This window comes from Sinocyclocheilus grahami, unplaced genomic scaffold, assembly GCF_001515645.1.
Source record: "Sinocyclocheilus grahami isolate Dianchi unplaced genomic scaffold, SAMN03320097.WGS_v1.1 scaffold787.1, whole genome shotgun sequence".
Classification (NCBI taxonomy): Eukaryota; Metazoa; Chordata; class Actinopteri; order Cypriniformes; family Cyprinidae; genus Sinocyclocheilus; species Sinocyclocheilus grahami.
In genome coordinates this window covers 1,050,085-1,062,420 of record NW_015505966.1, presented here as the reverse complement: position 1 = coordinate 1,062,420, position 12,336 = coordinate 1,050,085, and positions in this window count along the sequence as shown.

Here is a 12,336-nt window from a genome sequence, read left to right as displayed (position 1 = left end):
AATGTCAATACCTTTATGAACAATCTTCATAATATAGATAAGAATAAAACTGGGGCGTTTGGTGTATGCAAGTGCTGCTGAAGCAGAGAGATTGCTTTTTTTTTTTTTTAAGATTTGTATATAAAAGATCTGAAAGAAGATATTAAGGAAGCAAAATAGGCCAAAATCATAAAATTGTCCAGTGCATGGAGAGAAAAGAAGAAGAAAAAAAAAGTCTTGCCTTAAAAGATTTGTTCACCCAAAAAGAAAAATTCTGTCATGATTTACTTTCTTTCTTGCATGGAACAGCAAATGAGTTGTGAGAGTGAGTAAATGATGACAGAATATTAATTTGTGGGGAAGCTGTTTTTTTTATCATTGACACATTAAAGGAAGGAAATGGCTCTCTTGCTGAAGTGTATGTTCTCATTCAAGTGCATGTTGTCAGTTTGCTTTCTCTGGATGAATGAATGCTAAAATAGTCTTGTTATTGATCACAAGTGGTGAGGTTTTGCCAAACCTCCCGATCAGCCGTTAAAGTGCCCCTATCATGCAATTTTTAAGGTTCCTGATATTGTCTTGGGAGTCTCCTACAAGAGGATTACATGCATGCAAGGTCAAAAAACGCTTTCGTTTTCTCAAAATATGCATTTATCACCTCATTCTCCAGCTATTCTCAAACGATTCGTTCGAAGTAGTTCAAAGATTCAGTCTCTCCAAACCCCGCCTTTCCGTGAGCCGGCTCTGCTCTGATTGGTCAGATGGCCTAGTCGGTTTTGATTGGTCTACAGCGTACAGCGCGTTTCGGAAACGATAAGCCTATTTCAATAGTTCTGTATTTTGAATGCTTTACAGAAAATATAAACATATTTATCATACTTACAGGTTGTGATTCAGCGGAGAAGCTGGTCCAAATAAACAGGATACTGATCCATCTTTCAACAGCAAGCCGTTTGTGAATCCAGCATTGAACTCCTTGAGATTAAAGCAGCAGCCATCAGTAGAATTGCATGTTTGTGGGCGGGGTCAAGTTGTTCGCGGCCGGCCAATGTAGACCGCATTATGCAAATGTGTTACCTGGTGACGTGTAGCCGTCACGGAAGTGGGATTCGAATTACTAACGACTCGTTTCAGCTGTTCAGAGTCGATTCTTTATTTTTGGAGAAAATAACTATTTATCGTGCACTTTCAGCTTTACAAATTTGCAGATCGTTTACATTCACATACAGCTGCATTACATACTGCATGAAAGGCAACATTGGAAATGGCATAATAGGGGCACTTTAAACTCTACCACGCCTTCATGTACTTTGATGGCTGTTCAGTCATTCACACGTTCCTGCTGAATGCGTCACCTCCACACTTCTGTAAAGGCTTTTGTAATCAACCCACACTTGTTATCACAGTCCATCCAGAGCAGTTGGGGTTTTTTGGCAGGTGTTTCACCTCCTGCACACTCCCTCAAAAAAACAACAGGGCCCCAAATGACTTTGTCACAGCTGCAATTCCTTCGTTTGTTCTGGAATCATTATGTGTGTAAGTGTCACAGCAATACCCACTTTGACAGTATTTGTTGTGCTGAATTAATACTAATGGGAATGCGACTGAATTTACAAAAAAACATGTCCAGACGCATATCAGTAAAGCGAAGTTGAGAGAGAGGACAGTGTACTTAAGTGAAGTGAAGTGACATGTGGCCAAGTATAGTGACCCATACTCGGAATTAGTCCTCTGCATTTATCCCATCCAAAGTGCACACACATAGCAGTGAACACACACAAACCGTGAACACACACCCGGAGCAGTGGGCAGCCATTTATGCTGCGGCGCCCGGGGAGCAGTTGGGGGTTCGGTGCCTTGCTCAAGGGCACCTCAGTCGTGGTATTGAAGGTGGGAGAGAGCGCTGTACATTCACTCCCCCCACCTACAATTCCTGCCGGACCTGAGACTCGAACTCGCAACCTTTGGGTTACGAGTCCGACTCTCTAACCATTAGGCCTATTTCAATAGTTCTGTATTTTGAATGCTTTACAGAAAATATAAACATATTTATCATACTTACAGGTTGTGATTCAGCGGAGAAGCTGGTCCAAATAAACAGGATACTGATCCATCTTTCAACAGCAAGCCGTTTGTGAATCCAGCATTGAACTCCTTGAGATTAAAGCAGCAGCCATCAGTAGAATTGCATGTTTGTGGGCGGGGTCAAGTTGTTCGCGGCCGGCCAATGTAGACCGCATTATGCAAATGTGTTACCTGGTGACATGTAGCCGTCACGGAAGTGGGATTCGAATTACTAACGACTCGTTTCAGCTGTTCAGAGTCGATTCTTTATTTTTGGAGAAAATAACTATTTATCGTGCACTTTCAGCTTTACAAATTTGCAGATCGTTTACGTTCACATACAGCTGCATTACATACTGCATGAAAGGCAACATTGGAAATGGCGTAATAGGGGCACTTTAAACTCTACCACGCCTTCATGTACTTTGATGGCTGTTCAGTCATTCACACGTTCCTGCTGAATGTGTCACCTCCACACTTCTGTAAAGGCTTTTGTAATCAACCCACACTTGTCACCACAGTCCATCCAGAGCAGTTGGGGGTTTTTGGCAGGTGTTTCACCTCCTTCACACTCCCTCAAAAAAACAACAGAAAATCGTTTGTTCTGGAATCATTATATGTGTAAGTGTCACAGCAATACCCACTTTGACAGTATTTGTTGTGCTGAATTAATGCTAATGGGAATGCGACTGAATTTACAAAAAAACATGTCCAGACGCATATCAGTAAAGCGAAGTTGAGAGAGAGGACAGTGTACTTAAGTGAAGTGAAGTGACATGTGGCCAAGTATAGTGACCCATACTCGGAATTAGTCCTCTGCATTTATCCCATCCAAAGTGCACACACATAGCAGTGAACACACACAAACCGTGAACACACACCCGGAGCAGTGGGCAGCCATTTATGCTGCGGCGCCCGGGGAGCAGTTGGGGGTTCGGTGCCTTGCTCAAGGGCACCTCAGTCGTGGTATTGAAGGTGGGCTACGTGGAAAGTCACCTCTCCCGAATGAGTTTGCGTGAGAGAAAGTAATCTTTTAGTTTTAAAGGGGTCATATGATGCTTTTTTAAAGATCATTATTTTGTGTATTTGGTGTAACAGAATATGTTGACATGCTTTAATGTTCAAAAAACACATTTTTTTCAAATACTGTACATTATTGTAGGAAATAGCATCATATGACCCCTTTAAGTCGGTTTGAACAATCCAGATAAGCGCAAGTAAGTACCATTTTGATTAGCCGTCGTACCTACAATGACTGTGCACTGTGTAAACAATGAGTGACGTATACACGCGAGAGATCACTTCCGGCGCTTGCGTAAACTACGCCAGAGCGCGTACACACCTCACGCACCAGATGCACGCTCAAAGCAGTTGCACAGTGTATTAGAGGTAAAATATGATATAAATACTTTTCGGTTTCTGGCACAAACCGATCGTTTCGTGTCTTAGGACATCAATGTGTCGTCACGAGCATCAGGGTTTAATTTGGATTTGTCGGTGCATGTTTTTTTTACTCATAGATTGTTACCATTGCCATGCATTATACAACTGAGACTACAACGGCTGGAGTTAAAAATTTCCGTTTGTGTTCTACTGAAGAAACAAAGTCACCTACATCTTGGATGCCTTGGGGTAAGCAGATACACATCAAATTTTCCTTTTTGGGTGAACTATCCCTTTAAGTGTCACAAAGCAAAACAGGCTATAAACTGCCTTCATTTGCATTTTACAATATATAGTTAACACATTCATTCATTTTAACTGAACATTTTGAAATTGGACAAATTTCACCCCATACCTATTTAAAACGTCACTGTCAAGTTTATTTATATACACAGCAATATTAACATGAGTTGACCAAAGTGCTTACAAAAGTAGAAAGTGTAAATGTTACGGTGCGAACGAGACGTGAGACGTGCGGATCCATCTGCGTGGTCATAAAAACAGGCAAGGTTCTGACAATGGCAAACAGGTATATTGAGGGCAAGACAAAAGAGTAAGCCAAACCGGGCGTGAGTCAGTCGACAGCGAACGTTATCCAGAGGGCTTGACAAGAAGGGAAATCCAATAACTCGAGCAGTAGTCCAGGCAAGGTGCAAACACAGTCCGAAACAGCAGGCAAAGGGTTAATCCAAGATAAACAGGCAAAAATCAGGTAACACGGGAAAGCAGGCAAGACAAGACTGACTAGGGACTAAGGACTAGAAACTAGGGCAGGAAACTGGCTCCGTAATGTGCTACCACTAGGAGAGCGATAAACGCAAACAATACTCGGCGTTCAATGGTGGTGTGAGACTGATTTATATAGTGTGTGTTATTGGTAGCAGCTGTGTATGATTGGTTTCAGGTGAGCTTGTGATTAGTGCAATGGAGTATGGGAAATGTAGTCCAGGGTGATGTGTAACAGTCTGTGTGGTGTGAGTCAATATTATGGGAGGGCGACCTCTGATGGCAAGTGGATGGAAGTTCATGGAGCGGATTCGTGACAGTAAACACTAAAATCATTTAAAAGTGTCTCAATGACTCGTTCAGAAGTTTGAGGTGGATAAGATCTTTTGAATGTTTTTGTAAGAAATGTCTTCTACTCACCGAGGCTGCATTCACTTGATTAAAGGGGTCATTTGATGCTTTTTTAAAGATCATTATTTTGTGTATTTGGTGTAACAGAATATGTTGACATGCTTTAATGTTCAAAAAACATTATTTGTCAAATACTGTATATTGTAGGTCCTCTATGACCCACCTCTCTCAAACGCTTACTTTTCTACAAAGTCCCTCTTTCCGACAAGCGCAGTCTGCTCTGATTGGCCAGCTGACCAAGTGCATTGTGATTGGCCTAACACCGCAAGCACTCGTCAGATATGTAATGCCCCTTACCATAATCGCGAGCTTCAGCTTTCAAAATAAATGGAAAGACAGTAAATAATGTCATTAGTTTTACCATCAGTTCAAGCCCAAAGAGTCGCGTGACAGACAGTGATGAAGCTGGTATGTGTTTGCAGTACACAAGCTACAGTTAAGACAGCTGACTCCACTGTGATGTGACCCTGTCTCTCTCTCTCACACACACACACACACACACACACACACACGAGCGCAAAACTCCGCATTTGAACAGTCAGTAGCAAATACTTAAACTAATAACAAAACATACTTACAGTAGTGGATTCAGAAGCACCAGATTGTCATAGCAAAGCCAGAATTACCTCCTCTCCTAGGTTCACGAAACGGTCGTCCATAAAATGCATTGCTGTTCTGTTGTAAGTAATCTTAAGGATTCCTAAATGCATCTACTTTCGGAAGGCCAAATAAAGTGCTTTAGCTTTCGTCTAGAAACACACTGTGTCTCCCTGACATGGCTGCTTCAACACTAACTGTGGTTACTGAAACCACGCCTTCTTTCTTTGCCTGCACATTTGGGCGGCATTATGCAAATATTTCCACATAGTGAGGGCTCCTCTGTGATGTGACCCTGTCTCTCTCTCTCACACACACACACACACACACACACACACACGAGCGCAAAACTCCGCATTTGAACAGTCAGTAGCAAATACTTAAACTAATAACAAAACATACTTACAGTAGTGGATTCAGAAGCACCAGATTGTCATAGCAAAGCCAGAATTACCTCCTCTCCTAGGTTCACAAAACAGTCAGTACACACGAATAAAAATAAAATTCAGTCTCTTAAATAAAATTCAGCTTACCTTCACCAATAAACCATATACAGTATATACTTTTTTTTTTTTACAGAAGCTCTTACTTTTAAAATAGTCATTTTGAGAGAATTTTAATTAAGCTTCTATTGTCATGATACACAAGGCAGAGACAGGAGGTAAGAGTGCAAACAAGGTGGTTTATTGACTGAGGCTGGCAACGAAGACAGATGGCAGGTAAATCGTGAGAACAAGAGAGTTTGAGGGTTCTTAACTCTGGGTCCTTGGAGTCTGCTTTGTTGCAGGAGTCTGGGGAATGAACGGGATCAACCAGGGACAGGATCGCTGGAATGCAAGCAACACTAGCCATAAGTAGAAACAACAGGTAAATAACCAAATGGCATCTGGTTAGCTTGCTGTAGTGAACCGTATAGATCGGATGGTGAGTGACTGAAAGGAGCATGCTTTTGAAGGTGGCTTGATTGGTGGCGGCAGGTGCAGATGATCAGAATCCAGGTGAGTGTGATCTGGTGAGATTGGTGATTGTGACTGTGAACTGGTGTGAGCCGAGGAGGATTCTGGGGTATGGAGTCCAGAGCTGGTGACAGGTAACAGATACTCCCTGACATCTATTTAGAACATCCCAGACCTTGTAATTAATTACTGCAACACTAATCTCGTTTTAATCAGTTAGTTGCATGGTAGGCGCGTTCAAAAAAAACGCTTCTATTGTTCTTACATTATGCCACTTCTGAGTAAACAAACACAAGAACACAACATTTTGCTTAGTATGTTGATGAATAACAATGCTGTGTCAATGACTTAAATATTTCTCAATTTTGCCAACATGCTGACAGCATCCTATGAGCACATGAGTTTTTTTATGAATTACAGTCAACCCCTCTACACACGTGCCTGGATGAAAGATCAAATGCTCACTCGCTCATTCCATCTTGATGGATAGTAGATGCAAAGACTTGCTGTTCCTGAAAGGCATGTGTCTGGTTTAGATCTTTGTACTATGAGAATATAACTGCATATACAACAGAGAAATTATGGGCATGACGCATGACAGAATGATTGCGCAACTTAGAGTCAAGATCTGGACCAAATCATAATTTATTTTTCTTTCATAATGCATAAACACTACTCAGGATGATCTGACGACAACATTGCAATGCTAGTTTATTTTGTGGGTGGTTGTCAGGGCGTTGTTATGCCATTGTTATGCTGTTTTTGGGTGGATTTTAGTGGATCCCTAGTGCTGAAGAACTCACCAGTCACCAGTTACATTTATGAAAGTTAAGAATGTGTATGACTAACAGTTCGAACTCACAGTGACTCTTTCTACGACAGCAGAGTCGGTCAATTATGTTGTTATAACTCAACCTGTGTAAGTCTATCAGACTGTGAGAGCTTCAAGAATATCTTTGAGGACGTTGACTCATGTAAGTTATTGCTTCAGGTCAGAGGAGTAATGTCACGCTCTGTGTTCATCAGATATTTTACACCACTTCCAAAATGAACACCTAAAGCAGGAAAACCCTGTTTAGCCTCCTCTGATTATGAATCATAATGGAATATATTTCCATACTATCCTTACTATATCTGCAGAGACTATGCACCCTTGGGAAAAAGTACACTTTTGCATACTTTTAAAGATTACAGAAATAACATGCATTAAAAGAATATACTAGTGTGAATTGAATGTTATGTTTTCAGACACTTAATTGCATGTTATTTACAATTAAATGAAACTGTATTATAGTATGAATTTATAATAAATGCAATTAGTTCAATTTAAGAGTGATTTTTGCCCCACTCAAGTAAGACTTAAATATATTTAACATGTAATTTCATAATTCTGTTGTCATTAAAATATGGTTTAAGTGTAATTTTGAATGTACCGACAAGCATTTAAACTAAAACTTTAATGACATTTCTATTGAAATGTGTATGTCTGTATTTAAATATATTTGTAATAACACTTTTGCAAAGAAGTTGCAATTTAGTGCATTTAAAACAATTAAAATTATAATCAAGTACTTTACACGTGCTTTAATAAACATAAGTGTACATCTTTAAAAACACAACAAAATATGAGTAAAACTTTTAATTTGACCTATGTGTGTTAAGAAACAGTCATGAAAGTGTGCTCTCTTAAGTATAAGTGGCCTTTTATTTCAATAATGTATAAATAACTCCAAGTACGTTTTTTTAATAATCATAAGGTTTGACGCACACTACAAGTGCACATTTAAGCACACTTCTTTTTCACAAGGGTATACTGCGCGTAGTATGTAAAACATTTGAAAAAATGCAATTTATGCAACAGAGGAAACTGTGGTACTGTATCTCAGAGTACTGACAACAATGAATTGGAAAGCTCTCAATTCTCTATTTAGGAGGAATACATTTTTTAATACTAGGTGCCACCTAAAGAGATAATCAATCTCGAACCTCATCAACCTTTCATAGAAAAAAAAAAATATATATACAGGGAAAAAAAGCATCTGTTCTCTTTTAGTTAACTTTTATATTTTTCCTATTTCCACATTGGTTAGGCCTACATATCCGTTCTATTGTATTATTATTTGTATTATTAATAATTCATTGTATTATTTTGCTTTCATGGTGGCAAAGCAAGCAGCCTAATGGCTAAATTGAAGTAATGATTCATTCAGTACGTGAGTCACATGTTGATTCAAACATGTAAATATTATACCCACCAACAAACTTTAACACCTTATGCACCACCATTCTTATATTTGCAATGCCCAGTTATTTCCACTCTGCGACCCACATTTTAAAAACCACTGCTCTGGAGTGTCATGTCATTGTATGGTGTAGCTGTAGCATTGAGATATCCACACAAAAAATGACTGGAATAGCAGAAAGACACTAATTAGAAGGGGAGACTGCACGCTTTTTGGACATACATGCACTCTAAAAAAATAAAAAATCTGTAAAAATTACGGTAAAAAAAACAGCATCTGTGGTTGCCGGAATTTTACCGTAAAAAATACAGTAGCAACGTTTTAGGTTTTACGGTTTTAACTTAAATTTACAGTTAAATACCGTAATTTCATTAACTGATATAATGTTAATATACCAACTTTATTGAAGTACTGAAATCTGTTTTGTTCCTTTGTAATACACTGATAACCACCAAATGCAGGTGGTGATGAGAAAGTCACATGATGAACCAAAGCCCATCACAAGCAGCTTTTAAATAATAACATATATAGAAGGTGCACAGGTGGTTTATTGACTGAGGCTGGCAACGAAGACAGATGGCAGGTAAATCGTGAGAACAAGAGAGTTTGAGGGTTCTTAACTCTGGGTCCTTGGAGTCTGCTTTGTTGCAGGAGTCTGGGGAATGAACGGGATCAACCAGGGACAGGATCGCTGGAATGCAAGCAACACTAGCCATAAGTAGAAACAACAGGTAAATAACCAAATGGCATCTGGTTAGCTTGCTGTAGTGAACCGTATAGATCGGATGGTGAGTGACTGAAAGGAGCATGCTTTTGAAGGTGGCTTGATTGGTGGCGGCAGGTGCAGATGATTAGAATCCAGGTGAGTGTGATCTGGTGAGATTGGTGATTGTGACTGTGAACTGGTGTGAGCCGAGGAGGATTCTGGGGTATGGAGTCCAGAGCTGGTGACAGGTAACAGATACTCCCTGACATCTATTTAGAACATCCCAGACCTTGTAATTAATTACTGCAACACTAATCTCGTTTTAATCAGTTAGTTGCATGGTAGGCGCGTTCAAAAAAAACGCTTCTATTGTTCTTACATTATGCCACTTCTGAGTAAACAAACACAAGAACACAACATTTTGCTTAGTATGTTGATGAATAACAATGCTGTGTCAATGACTTAAATATTTCTCAATTTTGCCAACATGCTGACAGCATCCTATGAGCACATGAGTTTTTTTATGAATTACAGTCAACCCCTCTACACACGTGCCTGGATGAAAGATCAAATGCTCACTCGCTCATTCCATCTTGATGGATAGTAGATGCAAAGACTTGCTGTTCCTGAAAGGCATGTGTCTGGTTTAGATCTTTGTACTATGAGAATATAACTGCATATACAACAGAGAAATTATGGGCATGACGCATGACAGAATGATTGCGCAACTTAGAGTCAAGATCTGGACCAAATCATAATTTATTTTTCTTTCATAATGCATAAACACTACTCAGGATGATCTGACGACAACATTGCAATGCTAGTTTATTTTGTGGGTGGTTGTCAGGGCGTTGTTATGCCATTGTTATGCTGTTTTTGGGTGGATTTTAGTGGATCCCTAGTGCTGAAGAACTCACCAGTCACCAGTTACATTTATGAAAGTTAAGAATGTGTATGACTAACAGTTCGAACTCACAGTGACTCTTTCTACGACAGCAGAGTCGGTCAATTATGTAGTTATAACTCAACCTGTGTAAGTCTATCAGACTGTGAGAGCTTCAAGAATATCTTTGAGGACGTTGACTCATGTAAGTTATTGCTTCAGGTCAGAGGAGTAATGTCACGCTCTGTGTTCATCAGACGTGATTCATTTAAAGGGGCAGTTCACCTGAAAAATAAAAATGCACCACTCTCACTTTGCAATCGGTTACCAGGTTCTTAAATTGTAAAAGAGCAGCATGGACATTCTGCTAAATAACTCACATTTTTATGTTCCATTGGGAAGAAAAATTTTAAGTCTACTTGGTTTGGCTTATATGAGAGTGATTAAGTAGCTTCTAATTATAAATAATTGATCATTTAAAAAATAACTGCATTCCGTTCTTGTAATGAAGTCTGAAATAACCACTATAGGTCTGTTTTCGTATTTCATAGAGAATGAGCTTCATCAGGAGAAATTATGGAAATTTTGGAATCACATTATTATGAAAGAAAATTAATGTTCTTTCTATCGAGATTCCCTTCCAGATGACTGCTATTAAGACATTAAATTATGACTGCCCCCTGCTGTAGCCAACAAATCATTACAAGTTCATTTTCTGAAAACTATAACCAGAAAATCAAAACTACTCAAATTAAAACTCATTTATGCAATAATGCAAATAATGCAAAAATCCCATTCAAAGCTAAATGCTTAAAAATAAATATATACACTACTCTTATACAAAATTCTTGGCAGTGGTTTTGGGTGATTAGTAAGATTATTTTAAATAAATTAATACTTTGACTCAGCAAGGATGCATTAGCTGACACTATAGTTTTACATTGTTTAAAAAAATATATTTTTCAAATCAATGCTGTTCTTTTTCTGACACTACAGACTGGAGTAATGATGCTGAAAACTCAGCTTTGCATCACAGGAATCAACTAGGCCTACATTTTAAAAATATAATAAAATAGAAAAGTTATTTAAAATTGTAATATTTCACAATATTACTGTTCTTATTGTATTTGAATAATTTGAATAATTTGTATTGTTGCCATCTAATCGACGGTATAAGGTTCCGAGATATAATCGAATTAGACTTAAAGTATTCTGTTGTACACCAAGCTATATTAGAGCTGAATAAGTTACACAAAACTTAAATCCTTACCAGAGCCTTGAAAAGTGTTTTTTCCTTTCTTTTTATTTTTCTTGTGATTGTATAAGTCTGGTCTGTCTCTTGGCCACGCGATAATGTTCTGCAATTGTGAGTGAGAAATGATGGGAATTTTGGAATCACATTATTATGAAATAAAATTAATGTTCTTTCTATCGAGATTCCCTTCCAGATGACTGCTATTAAGACATTTATTAAATTATGACTGCCCCCTGCTGTAGCCAACAAATCATTACAAGTTCATTTTCTGAAAACTATAACCAGAAAATCAAAACTACTCAAATTAAAACTCATTTATGCAATAATGTAAATAATGCAAAAATCCCATTCAAAGCTAAATGCTTAAAAATAAATATATACACTACTCTTATACAAAATTTTTGGCAGTGGTTTTGGGTGATTAGTAAGATTATTTTAAATAAATTAATACTTTGACTCAGCAAGGATGCATTAGCTGACACTATAGTTTTACATTGTTTAAAATATATATTTTTCAAATCAATGCTTTTTCTGACACTACAGACTGGAGTAATGATGCTGAAAACTCAGCTTTGCATCACAGGAATCAACTAGGCCTACATTTTAAAAATATAATAAAATAGAAGTTATTTAAAATTGTAATATTTCACAATATTACTGTTCTTATTGTATTTGAATAATTTGAATAGTTGCCATCTAATCGATAAGGTTCCGAGATATAATCGAATTAGACTAAAGTATTCTGTTGTACACCAAGCTATATTAGAGCTGAATAAGTTACACAAAACTTAAATCCTTACCAGAGCCTTGAAAAGTGTTTTTTCCTTTTTCTTGTGATTGTATGTCTGGTCTGTCTCTTGGCCACGCGATAATGTTCTGCAATTGTGAGTGAACTTGCTGTACCGCAAAACAAATTTCACTTTGTCTGACAATAAAGTGAAATCGTAATCATTAATAATTGCAGCCTTGGTGAGAATGAGACTTATTTAAAAATAAAAATAATAAATATTTTTATAATAATGTATAATTGTGATATTTTTTAAAACTTTATATAGAAGCTAAATTCACCTTAA